The following is a 15,213-nucleotide window of genomic DNA, read 5'->3' on the forward strand; positions in this document are numbered from 1 at the left end:
ACTCTAAGGAAAAAATATTTCATTTATAAATTAAATTTTTAATCTACATACAAATATTAAACGAATAACTTATTCGTAGATTTTGTGATCTCAGTAAGGCCTTTGATGTTGAACATCATAAAAACTTTTTAAAGAGAGTTCATAAATTTATCCTATTGAATGTAGAGCAAATATTTATTAACTATACTAAAAGAATAATTATTCTATAAATGCAAATTTGAATTGCTACATAATAATATAAATGCATTCTTCATTTATTTATTTTATGATCTCGACTAGGTACTTGATGTTCTCGATCTTTTCTCGGGAAGTAGATCAGAGGTTTCATAGAGATATTCACTGTACGGAAAGAATAATTTGTTTATAAATGTAAATTTCCAAATACATACAAACATTTGATGAATAATTCATTTACATTATTTTGTGATCCCGACAAGACACTAGTTGCTGTGGATCATTAAATACTTAACGAATAAAATGTTTAATAAGTTCGAATTTTGATTAAGCAAAATTTTTTCATCCAAAATAGAGAATACTTTTTCTATAATGAAATTTACATTCGAATATTTGACGACTAATTTATTCATAGATTTTGTAATCTCGGTAAGGCATTGTTGATGTTGAAAATCGTAAAATATTTTTAATAGTTACAAATTTTGTACTATTAAAAGTAGAGCAGATTGTTATTCATTATAGTGAATAAATAAATATTTAGTAAATTTAAATTGAAATTAACAACAAATAGTAATGAATATCTGATACATAATTTATTTTTATTTATTTTAGGATCTCAAATAGGTACCTAATGTTTCAGATCACTTGTCTGGAAGTAGACCAGAGATTTAATACACTATACTATAATAATTATTTAATTATAAATGTAAAATTTAACCTACACACAAATATTTGATGAATAATCCATTCCTCTTATTTTGTGCTACAGATTTGATTTGCTATGTATCATAAAATATTTTTTAACGAATAAGATACTTAAGCAGTTCAAATATTAATTAGGCATTAATAATTCATTAAAAAGAAAGAAAAATTGTCCTATAAATATAATTAAAATCTACATACGAATATTTGATGAATAACTTATTCATACGTTTTCTGATCTTAGTAAGTCCATTGATTATTTAAAATATTTTTAAGGGTTAAAAATTTTATCTGAGTAAAACTAAAGCAGATTATTATTTATTATAGTGTGAGGAAAATAGAAATATTTATTCTATGTTTTTTGATGTTCTGGTTTTCTTTACACTAGTTGCTCTGGATCATAAAATATTTTTATATTTTTTTTTTCCCAATTAGAAGTAGAGCAGATTGTTATTCGTTACAGTAAATGAATAAATATTCAGCAGTATTTCAACAAATATTAATGAATATCTAATGTATACTTTATTCATTTATTTTATGATCTCGATTAGGCAGTTGATATTCTAGATCTGTTATTTATAAGTGGATCAGATCACTATAGTGGAAAAATAAATCATTTTAAATGAAAACTTTATTCTTTATAAAAATATTTAATGAATAATTCATTCATATAATTTTTTTAATTTTGATAACATACTAGTTTTATAAATGGTGAATCATAAAATATTTTTAAAGAATAAAGTATTTAAATATTTAAAATTTTTATCAAACTATTAAGAGAAAGAATAGTGGTTCTTTAAATAAAATTTAAATCTTCATGAGAATATTTGACGAATAATTTATTTGTAGATTTTGTGATTTCGAAATAAGTCATTTTAATAGTTAAAAAATTTATCCTATTAAAAGCAGATCAGTTATCTATTCATTATAATGAAAGAATAATTATGCTTTAAATGTAAATTCAAAGCAACAATAGACGTTTATATATTTTGACGATACATTTGATGTCCTATTTTCAAAATTTTAAAGTATTGGGAATATGTTTTATAGAAAAGATAAATGCAACTAAAATCAACATAAGAATTTTAATGAATAATTAACTGATAGATTTAAAATTACAATTTTTACACAGTTTTCTAAGATTTAAACTAGACCAAACATGTATTTATTACACTAAACAGATAATTACCCACAAATATTAATGAATAAATATTTAGTCCTATGGTTGAAACTTTTGGTGTGACAGTAGATAAAACTACTAAGAGTTTTAATATTCTCCCGAAGATGCTTACATCGTTAGCGAAACACGTGTCGAGAGTAAAAATAAAAAGTTTTAGTTAGTGGTAAGACTGTCTCGTAATTCGTACTAGTATAACTGTCTCGTAATATTTGACAAATACTTCCTTTATATATTTTATGATAATGACAATGTATTTGATGTGGTAGATCGTAAACATTTTAAAAAATGATAAAATACGTATTTCGAAAGAATCAAATTTCAGGTAGTTCAAAATGTTATCGAATGATGGATATGATATTTATTTACTGTAAAGTAAATATTGTAAAGAAAATACTGTAAAGAAAAATTATTCAATTAACGGATTTTAGGGAGAAGAGGTTTTTATTCATTACATTGAATATTTACTTATTAATAAGAATTGAAATGTACATCTGATAATTATTAAATATTTAACGAATAGACAAGTAGCAAGTCATAATTTAAGAAAATCAGAAATATAGGGTAAAAAAATAACATAAAAGAAAATAAGGAGCAAAATCCAGCCATTTCCCCGGCAGTATAATTAAAAGCTTATTTCTTTCGGCGTCAGGCGGAAAATATGGCTCGTTAATAAAAAATGCGCAAGCAAATCTGTTAAAGAATACAGGTAATTACCTGTGTTGCTAAGATAATCCATGGGCGTAGAAACAGTAATTTTTAGGACATTTTTTTCTTTTGTATAATGGAATTTTTAGTATTTTCATTTCATATCATACGATTCATGCATACGTGAAAATAGAATAGGAAAATAATATAATATCCAATAAGGTTATGCATAAAAACGATCCAAACTTACTTTAATTCACATGGAAGAAAACTGTGTAAGTATGTATAGAATTTAATTCGTAAAATTTAAAATTATTTAATAGTTTTTTGTTTAAAGAGACATTATATCTCTATTTCCATAAAATTTATTAAATTTGGATTTAACGAGAATTTTTGATCTTAAGCAGTTCAAAAGATGTCATTACTTTAGTATATTGGTCTAAAAATTTGCTCAGATCCAAATAAATTCATTATATTTAACCTACGTTACTCACATTAAGCAAAATATTAAGCGAAATATATAAATTTCAATTAAATCATGCCAAGTTTAGTAATGCATTTATATTTGAAACTTTAACATTTTCTATATAATTATTTATTATTAGAATTTTCTGCAAAGAACATTCAAGTCCAAGTCTTAGTGGGGTCAGACTATGTGAGAATACATGAGTCAAAACTGACAAAGGTTTGCTATTTTTGTCTGGGATAATGTTAACAAAATTTCTTTGCTCAAAAATGTATTTTTAAAATAACGCCGACACTGATTCCATTAATTTTTACCTTGGTCGTCTGTTTTTATCTCATTCCTGAGCAACTTAAATCCAATGTTAATTAGAAAAACGTAACCCAACTAGCTCTAAACTGAAAATGAGAAATTAAAAAGTTTGGTAAATAAGTTTCAGGAAGGTAAATAAAATTAGTGAGGAATATGATAATGGTGCTTTGTTTTTGCTCTACGCTCTTTGTGCTTGTGAATCTTTTATTGTTTCCTTTTATTATTTAATGTCTTTTTTATCTGGTAGCGGGAGTTATTGCTAAAATAATCCAAATTATTATTTTAAAGTAAAATCACCAACAGTTCATGTGAAAAATTTATATTTAGGGTTCAGCTTGTAAGTGAAAATCAGTGAAAATTATTTTTCGATAGATTTGCTCATAATAAATAGTAAGACATTATTATTAGAATATAGAAATATTCCTTCTGCCTTATATTCCTTATTAATTATTTAATTAGGGCGCAAATTTTTATGTGCAAACAATGCAAAATATTTTAAGGAAAAAACTTGCACAAATTTATCTCATATTTGACATAGTTTTATAAAATGTTAACGGCAATTAACACAATATAAAAATTCAAATAAAAACAGCCTTTAATCAGAATTATTAAGAGGTGATATATATAGCTTATATATATAGCTTATATAAAATTCATGTGACTGAAAGCCAAGTGAAATTTAATTAACTCAGCTACCATAGCCATTTAAGTTATGCATATAAAATCAAAAATAATTCATAACTTAAGTTATTTATATCTCTTCTTCTTCTTTCTTAGTAATTTTTTCCCACTTCTAAGTGTAGACCTCCATGTTTGTCTACACTGTTCGATCCACCTATTACTTGTTATCAACGAGCCATCTACTCTGTAATCTTCCAATGCTTCGTTTGTCTTGGTTGCCAGTAGATGAATTTAGGTGACCATCTTAAATAATTCCATATTCCCTACCTAAATACATAAGACCTAAACCCTAGTAACACGTTTTGGTTACCAACTAACCAAAACGTGTTACTATATCCATGACTTTAGTTCGTTGTCGGATTTCTTTGTTCCTCCTCCTATCTGGAAGACTGATACCAAGCAACGTTCGCTCCATCGCTCTGTATCTTTTCGAAAGCCATCTAAGTTTCTTAATTCTCGTTTTATCTTCGCTATTTAATTTTCTTTGTCTAACCTTATTGTATGCAGCAGATAAATATACTCCTCGGCATTCTTCAGTTTCTTACCATCTATATATATCTGTTCTTTGATGTTACTGCTGATTTTATTTGTTGAAATGTACATTTTTAACCCGAAGTTCACATCATTAATTACTCCCAGTATACCGCTTCCTTCTTCCAAGATGCTGCCTATTAGGATAATGCCATGGAGAAATCGGAAATGGTTCAAAAAGAACCCGTTAATATCTATGCCTTAGTTTCCCAATGCAGTGGAAATAATTTTGGGACATGGTATCACCTTGACGTACTCGTCTATTTATTTTAGACCCTCGTTGATTTTGACATGCAAAGTGACATTTTTGTATATATTTTGCAATATTATAACTAGAATAATATTGCTCTTAGAACATTGAAAGGCCTTTCAATGTTCTAAGATATTACTCAATTGAATCAAACACCTTATGAAAGTCTATAAATGCCAAATGGGCAGGTTGTATTCTGTTGTTTTTTCTATTAATGTTCTTATGGACTGTAGGTGGTCGATAGTGTTCGTGGATGGTAAAGGGGCTTCTTTAATAACGACGAAACCCCACTTGCTCTACTGGTTGACTTATTGGACAATAATTTCCACCATCGACATTACTTAAGCAGCAGAATAACTTCTGCGGTTTGCCACTTGTCCATAATTTTGCGTTCTTGCAGACATTGGTTTAAAATAATTTACATAGGTTTTAGAATTTTTAACGAATGATCCTCCTATTTTTAGCATTTCAGATATAATTATATTTTCACTTGGGCTTTTTCTGTTTTTGATTTTCTTTCATGTACTCAAAGTCCACGTTGCATATAGTTACTTGAAGTGTTTTTGAATTCCTGATAGACGTGTAGATATGGGTGTAGATTTTTTAATATGTTCGGCAATACTCCTACTGTCCAAAATGACGTTACCCTCTTCGTCTTACATTTTGGTAATCTTATTTTTCCCTGGCGATAATTTAGACCTTAAAATCTGCATTTTTGTATTGTCCTCTATTGCATTTTTGATTGCTTGGGTAATACGCTCGAATGTTTTTCCGCATTCCTTTTTCAACTATTTATATGTATAATAAAAAAAATCAAGGCAATTACAGATGTTTTATGTATCAGTTTAAAATTGACGTCATTATATATTACCAAAATCACTAAAAAAAACAAAAGAAAAATGGCTTTGATCAGTTTAATCTTTTGACAGTGATCCAGATTGACCACACAGCCTTTAAAAGAAGCCAAATAATAAAGTTCAAATAAACTAAATTACAAATATTAAGAGGTGATTCAATAACTGTAAAATTCATGCCACTAAAATCCAAGTGAAATTTAATTAACTCAGCTATCATAGCCATTTAAGTTATGCATTTATAATTTCTAACTAATGATAATAATATGTAACATTTTTTTTTCAGGCGGCTGTAGCAGTATTATGTATAGGTTTAAAATTGACGTCATCAATGACAGTCGTTATATTAATATTTACATAGTGATGTAACATCATGCTTCTTATATCATTAAAAAAAGAGAAGGAATATAGATATATAATGACCAGGATCGACCACACACCCTGTAGAAAAAGCCAGACAATATAAAAATCGAAATAAAAACAGCACTAAATCACAATTATTAAGACGTGCTAAAAGGAGATAAGCACAACGAACGGCATCGGGTTGCAAGGCCGAAGTGTAAAAATACGAACCAAGTTCATTCCACTTGATATTTTATATTATAACCTTCCTAACCTATCACAACGTTATTCCGCGTATACAGGGTCGGACACAGACCTTACGTCATCGCTATTTTTATGCTTAAATATAAATTATCATTGTTCTATACCTAACTACTTGTAATTGTTATTATTACTCAGTTTTTTTTTCAACTTGGTTATTCGTGCCTCGTAGTATATTTCAAACGGGTTTTGTAGTAAACTGTAAAGTGTATTTATACCATTAGAATAACAATTTTTTTATGTTATGCAGGCATAATAAATCTACTCTTTACAATAGGTTTAGTTTTTTTAAATATATTTCATAATTTTATGATACAGTGCTGGATAAAAGTATGTTAACAAATATAATTAACAAAACCACATAGAAATATCGGTAATTAGTAGCCATTTTGTTGAATAAAGTACCGCCTTACAACAAAATTACAGGATTTTAAAATGGGTAATTAAGTTACTATCGTTGAGATCTTTGAACGAAATAATAACTTTGTTTAGACGAAATTCACACAAGGCACACGGATTACAAGTACGAAATCACTGCAGCGGAAAAATGGAGAATTTTTGCATACAGACAATATGAGCATAAGGGACCAGGGTAAGTTATATACAAGATTTTAAGCAGCGTAGCAGATTTAAACTAAAGATATAGAAATATTAAAAGGTTTATTCTCTTTAGGTGATATTCCCGTTTTCGTTTGGCATATTACTCATGAGGAATTACTTTACTTCCACAATACAGCTTTGAATTGTTTCTCCACTGTTGTCTCAAAAATGTGGCTGCACTAAACATGTGAAGAAGTAGTCCTGGAAAAGAGTTTCCGAAGAATTGATCAGGACTTTCAGACATCAATGCAAAAAGATCCAGTACTTCACAATAGAAATAAAATATCTAGGAGTACATGCTTTTTATCTAGTACCATATTCCCGACAACTTTAAATGGGTTTATTGAAGTTAGAATTGATAAAGCAATGGGAGTTTTGTGTTACACTTCTCTTCCAGTGGTTTTTACAGATTTTCTTTAATACATATTCAGTGTTGTTAACTTTTTTGGATTATTTTTTCTCTTTAAAAGCTGCTAACTAGTCTCCCTCCCAGGATATAGAACATTTATCTATAGCAATTTTCGTTGTTAGCAGCATTTCTCCTCTTTCCGTTTAGCAGATTACTTAACAGGAACTACTCCCCTTACTTAATAAAAACTCTGAATTTTTTCTTCACTTTAAAAATCTGGATCTGTTTGCGGCTGCTTCTAATTGGGGATTTTTTTTTACAATGATAATATTCATTTAAAGAATATATTCTTAAGCACAAAAAAAATAAAGCGAAGCATCTACAATACAAATCTTCCTATTATACTCTCTTTTTGAGCCTAAGACCTTAAAGAAAGATTTTTACTTTTAACCTTAGCATATTTTACGAATTTATCTATTCCAAGTGTTTGAAGTATTATGATGAGAATCTAATCCATTGCTTAAAGGAATATAATGATAATTAATTTGTCTGAATGTATTATCAATACAATGGTTCAGAACTTTCAAACATTAATAGATCTTCAGCAAAAACAAGTAAATAGTACCTGAGGAAGTGGTTGTGGCTCATGATCCGAAATATACAGTCTGGTATAGGATATACCTTTAGATTAAACTTGAGTTTTACAATGTCAACATGGATTCTTTCCAAATAAATCTACACTTACAACCCGGTCTATCTTTTTTGAATATATATTTAATGACATTTTGAACAAACAGCAACTTGATGTCATTTCCACGAGTGCCAAGGCTTTTGATAAGGTTAACCATGGTATTTTTGTCCGGAAAATAGTACATTTGGGTTTTTATAGAGGTTTGTTGAGGCTCTTCGATAGCTTCCTACTTAAATAATCGAAACCAGAGAATCAGAGTTAGTAATGTATTGTTTCATTAATACCTTACTTTGTCTTAGGTACCTCAGGGTAGATATCTTGACTTTCTGCATGGGCTTAATATTTACAGATAATTTTTAAATCTGTATCTAATAAAGAGGATGCAGTTCATATTCAAAATAGCCTAGATAAAACATTTAAAAATCAAGAATCAAATTGACCAAGGAGGAATATTACATCAACTTTCTATAAGAGCACATCAGGGACAACGATGTTAATCCGGTGGGTTTTCAATTAAAATCCACGATGCCAGGAATAATATCAGTACGCATTCTAGAAGGCGCCAGTAAAGAACTGCTGCGAGCACAACTTGGATATCACTGTTAGAGGGTATACCTGACAAATGAGTGTGAACATTACCAGGATATCAAAAAACTTACTTTAGGTGAAGACAGTGAGCCAATGTTTGCAAAGATTGACTTAATACCTGTCAAAATTTAGAAAAATTTCGAAACTTAAACACCAGTCAAAGTTTCTATACACTCACAAGTAAGCAAGTAATACGGATCCAATCTCTCCGAACGAAAAAAACCATAATCAACGTATCCGAGAGATCCAGTACTGAGTAAAAGGTATTAAGCAAAGGGCCTAATTAAAGGATAATATCTCTTAACAGGCACAGACTGTGGTTAAAATATCTAAAAAGAAACACCAACATTAAGGTCGTACCAGCGGAGAAGGGCAATGTAACAGTTATAATGGAAGCAGAAAACTACAAGTTTGAACAAGCATTAAATAAAGGTGAATGAAAACTATTAATTAAAAATCCCACACCAGCAGTAGAGGAAAAAATGTACAGAGCTCTTGTATTTTGTCTATCTCTCTGATGCATTGACCAAACTCACTCCACACTATAGTAAGCCACCACATTTCTACGACCTTCATAAAATATACATAGGAATGTCTTGCGAACTATCACCAGCTCGAGGCAAACATCGGAACATGACAAATTTATGTTAAGCATTACTCAGGCAACACAGACTCTTTTGTACGAAGTTTAGCTCGTTTCCCAATAAGCTATTAAACGAGAGTCCCTTAACACCTCAGGAAAAGACTAAGATTCGATGCAACAATTGCAAAATACAGGAAAGACTTTGAGTAGAAAGAGTAATGGATATTTTGGAAGTTTGTATTCGTAACTCCTACTTTCAATTCATAATTACGTTTTACAATCAAGACCTCAAGACGAAGGACTTCCAATGTGCTCATCGTTATCTCCAGTGGCAGCTTTTTTTTTTAATAGTAAACACAAGCACAAGAGGAAAGTCCTATGTCACTTTTGGAGTGGGGCTTGCGTGAAGATATTTGTGGGCATTTATCTTGAATCGCTGTAGGTTTTATGCGTCGGGAAATATATGAGATGGAAGCCCGTTCCACAAAGAAGATGTTCTCCAGATGAATGAGTAGGCAGTAGGAATTGGGGAAGGCAGGTGGACTCGATGTTGATGAGCCGCAACTGCTAGACGCGTCCTTCTTGCCGGAACAGCCCTGGGTGGAATCAGGCCTGCCAGCTCTGAGGAGCACTTCCAGACTCTTTGTCAGTTCTGGTTTGTCGATAAGACGAATAGCTCTCTTCTGTATGGAATCCAGCAGGTTTAAACTATGCTTGGGTGCAGAGCTCCAGACATGCGAGTAATACTCGAGGGAAGGGCGAATTTGAGCCTTATAAAGAGTCAGCAGCTGTTCTGGTGTATACAGTTTTTTCGTTTTGAAAAGCACTCCGAGTTTTTTGGAAGCCGCCGTGGCGACCTCGGCAACGTGGTCATGCCAGGACAGACTGTTGGTGACCTCGACTCCTAGAAGATGTAAATATTATTTCATTGGGAATGTTTTCCCTGCCATAACCAGCTCCGGGCGACCAAGGTTAGTATTCATCGTAAATACTGCATCCTGCGTTTTTTTAGCGTTAACATTGACCAGAATGTTACCGCCCCACTCCAAGATTGCTCTAATATCGTTGTTGGTTGAAGCTACTTGTTGCTGCCTAAGATTCTGAGAACTTGCGGCTGTCGTTGGTTTGGCGGACTTAAATGTGGAAATAAGTGTGCTATCGTCCGCAAAGCTGTAGATTGGATTGACAGTGGTTCCTAGCAAATCGTTGATATATATCAAGAAAAGGGTGAGGGATAGAATGCACACTTGAGGGACTCCAGCGTTAATGTTAAACTTGTCGGAGAGGTATTCATCGACGGCTACTTGGATTGTTCGTTGTTGAAGAAAACTTTTGATCCAATTCAATAATGAGTTTTGTATGCCGATTGAGGAGAGCTTGGTTAGTAATCCCTTAGCTGGCATATATATATAGTGGTGCGAGGAGCACTCTATAAGGACAGCTCAACTCAAACCCAAGGTGTGACTTCAAGATGTGGATGATACATATTTATTATTTGGGACAAAAGTAATAAATGAAAATGCAAATTTTAAAATTTAAAATTTAAGCTCTTGTATATTAGAAGGTTAACTAGTTTTGTGGGTTTTATCTTAACAGCAGCTTTAGCAACCAGCTTAGCTTTAAAGAATAAATTACTGATAAATTCAAGGCATTAAACCTGAGGCCATTTTTAGACAAGTATAGTGATTTACATCATTAAGAGCTTTATTTATGTTTACTAAGAATTAGACCAAAAGTTAAAGCAAATAATATTTAGTACACATGAGAATATCTTAAAAGTTTGATGACACTTTATAAGTTCATGACCTAATTTATCAAATACCTTCAAAAAATTAAGAATACTGCACACTTTATCAAACACCAATCGATAAATGAATCATGTCATCAACAATATTTAAATGGTTGTTCTACTATTGATAGGCCTAAGACCATATTAGAACCTGAAAAACAGCTCATTATATTTTAAAAATATAAACATTAGTTCAACAATAACTATCCTATATATTCCCTATATTCCATATAAATACCGATTATCAATATATCGGATAAACTCACAAAAATGCCCAATGTGCTACGAAAACTCTAAATTCCTTTTTTTTTCCGATACTCTACCATTAGTCGCAGACGATCGACGGTGGCTAGGCGGCTCCTCCCCTTGAATTTTTGTATTTGTAATTTTTTCACGCAAGCGAATTTTTACTCCACCCACTTCCGGAAAAAAAGGAAAAAGACCGTGAAAAAATTGCCGTGGATGGTAAAGAAGCGAAGGAGGAACGGGGAGCGCGAAACATTGCTCGAGTGAGTTGAAGAGAGACGCGATACGGGATCTAACGTGCGTATGAGTTCGCTAAAAGTGGAAAAATACGTAGGGGTGGAAGTGTGTTATTATAGTTTTGAGCTGAATGTGAAACTGTATTTTTGTTAATAAGCAGATTGGGAATGTAGTATTATTTACTTAATTATAAATGGGCAATTAATATGTTATCCATATGTTTATTAATATGTGGTTAGAATGGATTGTTAGTTTAATAGCCAACAATCATTCACAAAAAGTAACTACTAATCTTTAAAACATTCAATTTAATGAATATGATTAGGAGATTTATATTAATAATAGAAGTTTTCCCCCAGTATTTACAAATTCAAATGATCAAATAGGATCATACTTATAGAGAAAAAATCCATTTTTGTGAAAACGTTATTACTGCAACCCAAGTCGATCCTGTGGGAGTCTGCTCTCTTGATTGTCTTTCCTTGCCTTAGCACACCTTTTGAGATAGACTCATATGTATGGCCTGAGCATATAAATCTGTGACCAATATGCATGTTGTTCTTTCAAACACAATGATAAACTATTTAGCAAGAAGACACTTTTACCCAGTCTTTGAAAAGTAATTTTTTTTTGAGAATAGTGGATATCATCCAGGATTTGAAGGACAGCCTTAAGCCTAATTGATCTTGTGTTTAACGTTTCTTTCCTGTGAACTAAATAAGGCTTTCGATTTCATCTCCCATGACATTATCATTATCAGTAAAGCAAAGGTGCAGTACGGTTAACCTTTTAATAAACTTGTTACACTTTTGATTAAGGAAAAAGGCCATAATACTAGTGCCTAGCAAATTTCTTAAATTCGTACTCAAGGAATAATATATGGTGTGATTATTAATCAACACTTTTTCTTTTTTATTAGCCTTCTTTAATCCACTTCTGGACATTGTCTTTTCCATGAGTTTTCCATTCGTGTCGGTTTTGGTTTGTTTTAATCCAGTATTTACCAAATATCTCCCTGATCTCATCCATCCAACTTCTCTGTGGTCTTCTTCTGTGTCTCTTTGTTTCTAGGCCGCCACTGTATCACTCTTTGTATCCATCTCTTCACACCTTCGCTACGTGACCCGTCCAGATCTATTTTAACTGAGCAACTCTTTTGATTACATCAACGACTCTAGTGCTCCTTATTTCTTATCTCTTAAAGAGATTCTCGACATTGCTCGCTCTATTGCTCTCTGAGCTCTTCTAAGCCGACTCGCGCTGTATTGGTTTAGTGTCATTGTCTCCAGATCATACGTTGAGTCAGTTAAAACACACATATCTTAACTTTTCGTTCTAAATTTATTAGAATATCTGGATATCTAAGAATACGTTTCAGTTTGCCGAAAGCTGTCCAAGCTACACGCGTGTGGTTATTTCAGGCGTTTGATTCTCCTTATCCAGCTTAACAACCTGTCTGAGATAGATGTATCCGGTGACATTCTCAATAATCTGGTTACTTAGAAGGATCTGAATGTTGTCTCAGGACATTACTTTTATTGTGTTAATTTTTAGATATATGCTCTTAGAAGCTTCGCTCAGCTGTTAGCTGTAGCATTGTCCCCAGTTCATCCGAGTTGTTTGAAATTATAACAATGCTATCAGCAGATCACAGATGGCTCAGAAACGTCCCGCCTACATTGAATTGATAAAACATTAATATATGCTTCGTCCCTTTCAAAGGTATGTAAGTTAATGTGTTATTTCTAGGTCGTTTCGGTCAAGGTGGGCAGTGAGTGAGCTAAAATTTCCGGGCTGGCATCAGGAGTTAGCTTGGGACTCGAACCTCATGAACGTCGTCTGCACTGCCATCGCCGATGAACCCAACCTAACAAGTTAATACAGTTCAACGTCAGGAAGACACAATAGTCTTCTTCACCACACTCTTACATAGCCCGTATTTATTAAGTAGGATGATATCAAACAGAGCCAGGTACCTCGAACTAACACAACAGAGGACTGGCCTGAAGGAAGAGTATACTCTCGAGATGCTAGCGAAGTCACGAAGCTTAGTACCAAACTCACCATCATAAAGGCCATCGCACAAGCCACCTTTCCTATGCATCACTAGCGTAAAAGTTCGCAACCCATCTGCTTAGAATGAAATAGAAAAATCGGCTACAGCAAAGGTACCATGGTATGTTCATAATAATCAGGTTTTAAACGCCTTCAATAGATATCACTCAGGCAGTATCTCAAGAAAAAGGTCTAGAAAAACTCGTGAAGGCACCCAAGAATTACTAAAGAGTACGATTTTCATTTAACTGTTTAACCTGATTTATTTGCTCTAAATGAAGAAACCCCGTGGCAGACTCATCAAGACTTGGTGTTTCCCGATCAATAGAAGAGAGATAGTACAGTAGGCAATACCTAATTGTGAACTATATTCTTCTTCATTGTAAGGATGAAACGATCCAAAGCTTGATATGTATAATAGGGTGTACAGCACGAGCTGAGTTTGTTAAGTAACTGAGATGACTGGAGGGTTCTAAAGGTCTTTGGCCCTGAACCCGAAGAAACGGCTGCCAGACAGACCTAGGTGCTTTGAACGGATGAGGTGATCTACGTAAATGTAAATAATTTTATATTTTTTTAAACGTTAGTATATATAATATATATTAATAGTCAGTATATACAGAGTGTTCCTTAAAGACGTGCTAATATTTAAGGGGGTTATTCCTGGACCCATTTTAAGAAAAAAAGTTCCTATGAACATGTGTCCTAAACGTCTTAACTTTTGAGATACAGGGTGTTAAAGTTTAAAATAAATAAGTTTTTTAATAATATTGTAGACATTTTTATGAAATTTGGTACATATATTCTATGCATCAAGACGCATTTTTTGATGTACAAAAAAATATTTTCTCTGCCAGTGGCATCTCTACAGGTCTTCTATTGAATATTTTTAGTGAAAAAAATTCTACGTCACCGCTTTCTCTTAAAATAAAAATAATTTTTTAAGTCCTCAATCACTTTTTAGCAAATTTGATCTCGTGTTTTTTTTTTGCCCAACGCATGGTTTTCGCTTAAAAAAATAAAAACAATTTTACTTCCCTAAAAATCTGATGCAGTGTGAAAATATTTGTTCGTCGATTGCAAGCAAACTAAGCGGTCAGATTTGTTACAAGAAGTATGAAAAGTTAAAAAATTTAAATAATTTAAACAATACTTATGTTTCTAAGGCGTTTAAAAAGTAAATAGAAGTAAAAAAGTGCCGTACCGCATCTTTATTTAACGCAAATAAAGTCGCGGAGTCTCCTATGCATGTTTCTTATTGCTGGCTTTTTAGGGAAGTAAAAATGTTTTTATTTTTTTAAGCAAAAACCGTGCGTCGGACAAAAAAAACCAAGAAATCAAATTTACTAAAAAGTGATTGCGGATTTAAAAAATAATTTTTATTTTAAGAAAAAGCAGTGGCGTACTATTTTTTTCACTAAAAATATTCAATAGAAAACCTATAAGCATGCAACTGGCAGAGAAAATATTTTTTTTGCACACCAAAAAATGCACCTTTATGCAAAGAATACATGTACAAAATTTCATAAAAATGCCTACCTTATTGTTTAAGTTATTATTAAAAAACTGATTTTTTTTGAAAACTTTAACACCCTGTATCTCAAAAGTTAGGACGTTTGGGACATATGTTCATGGAAACTTTTTTTCTTAAAATGGGTCCAGGAATCACTCCCTTAAATA

General features: G+C 31.9%; 1 protein-coding gene across 6 annotated transcripts in view; it reads right to left on the minus strand.

The window, feature by feature from the left end:
* Positions 1-15,213, minus strand: part of LOC126738923 (zinc finger protein 135-like) — a 231,375-nt gene that overhangs the window by 36,600 nt on the left and 179,562 nt on the right. The window lies entirely within an intron of this gene.

Source organism: Anthonomus grandis, chromosome 7, assembly GCF_022605725.1.
Source record: "Anthonomus grandis grandis chromosome 7, icAntGran1.3, whole genome shotgun sequence".
NCBI lineage: Eukaryota > Metazoa > Arthropoda > Insecta > Coleoptera > Curculionidae > Anthonomus > Anthonomus grandis.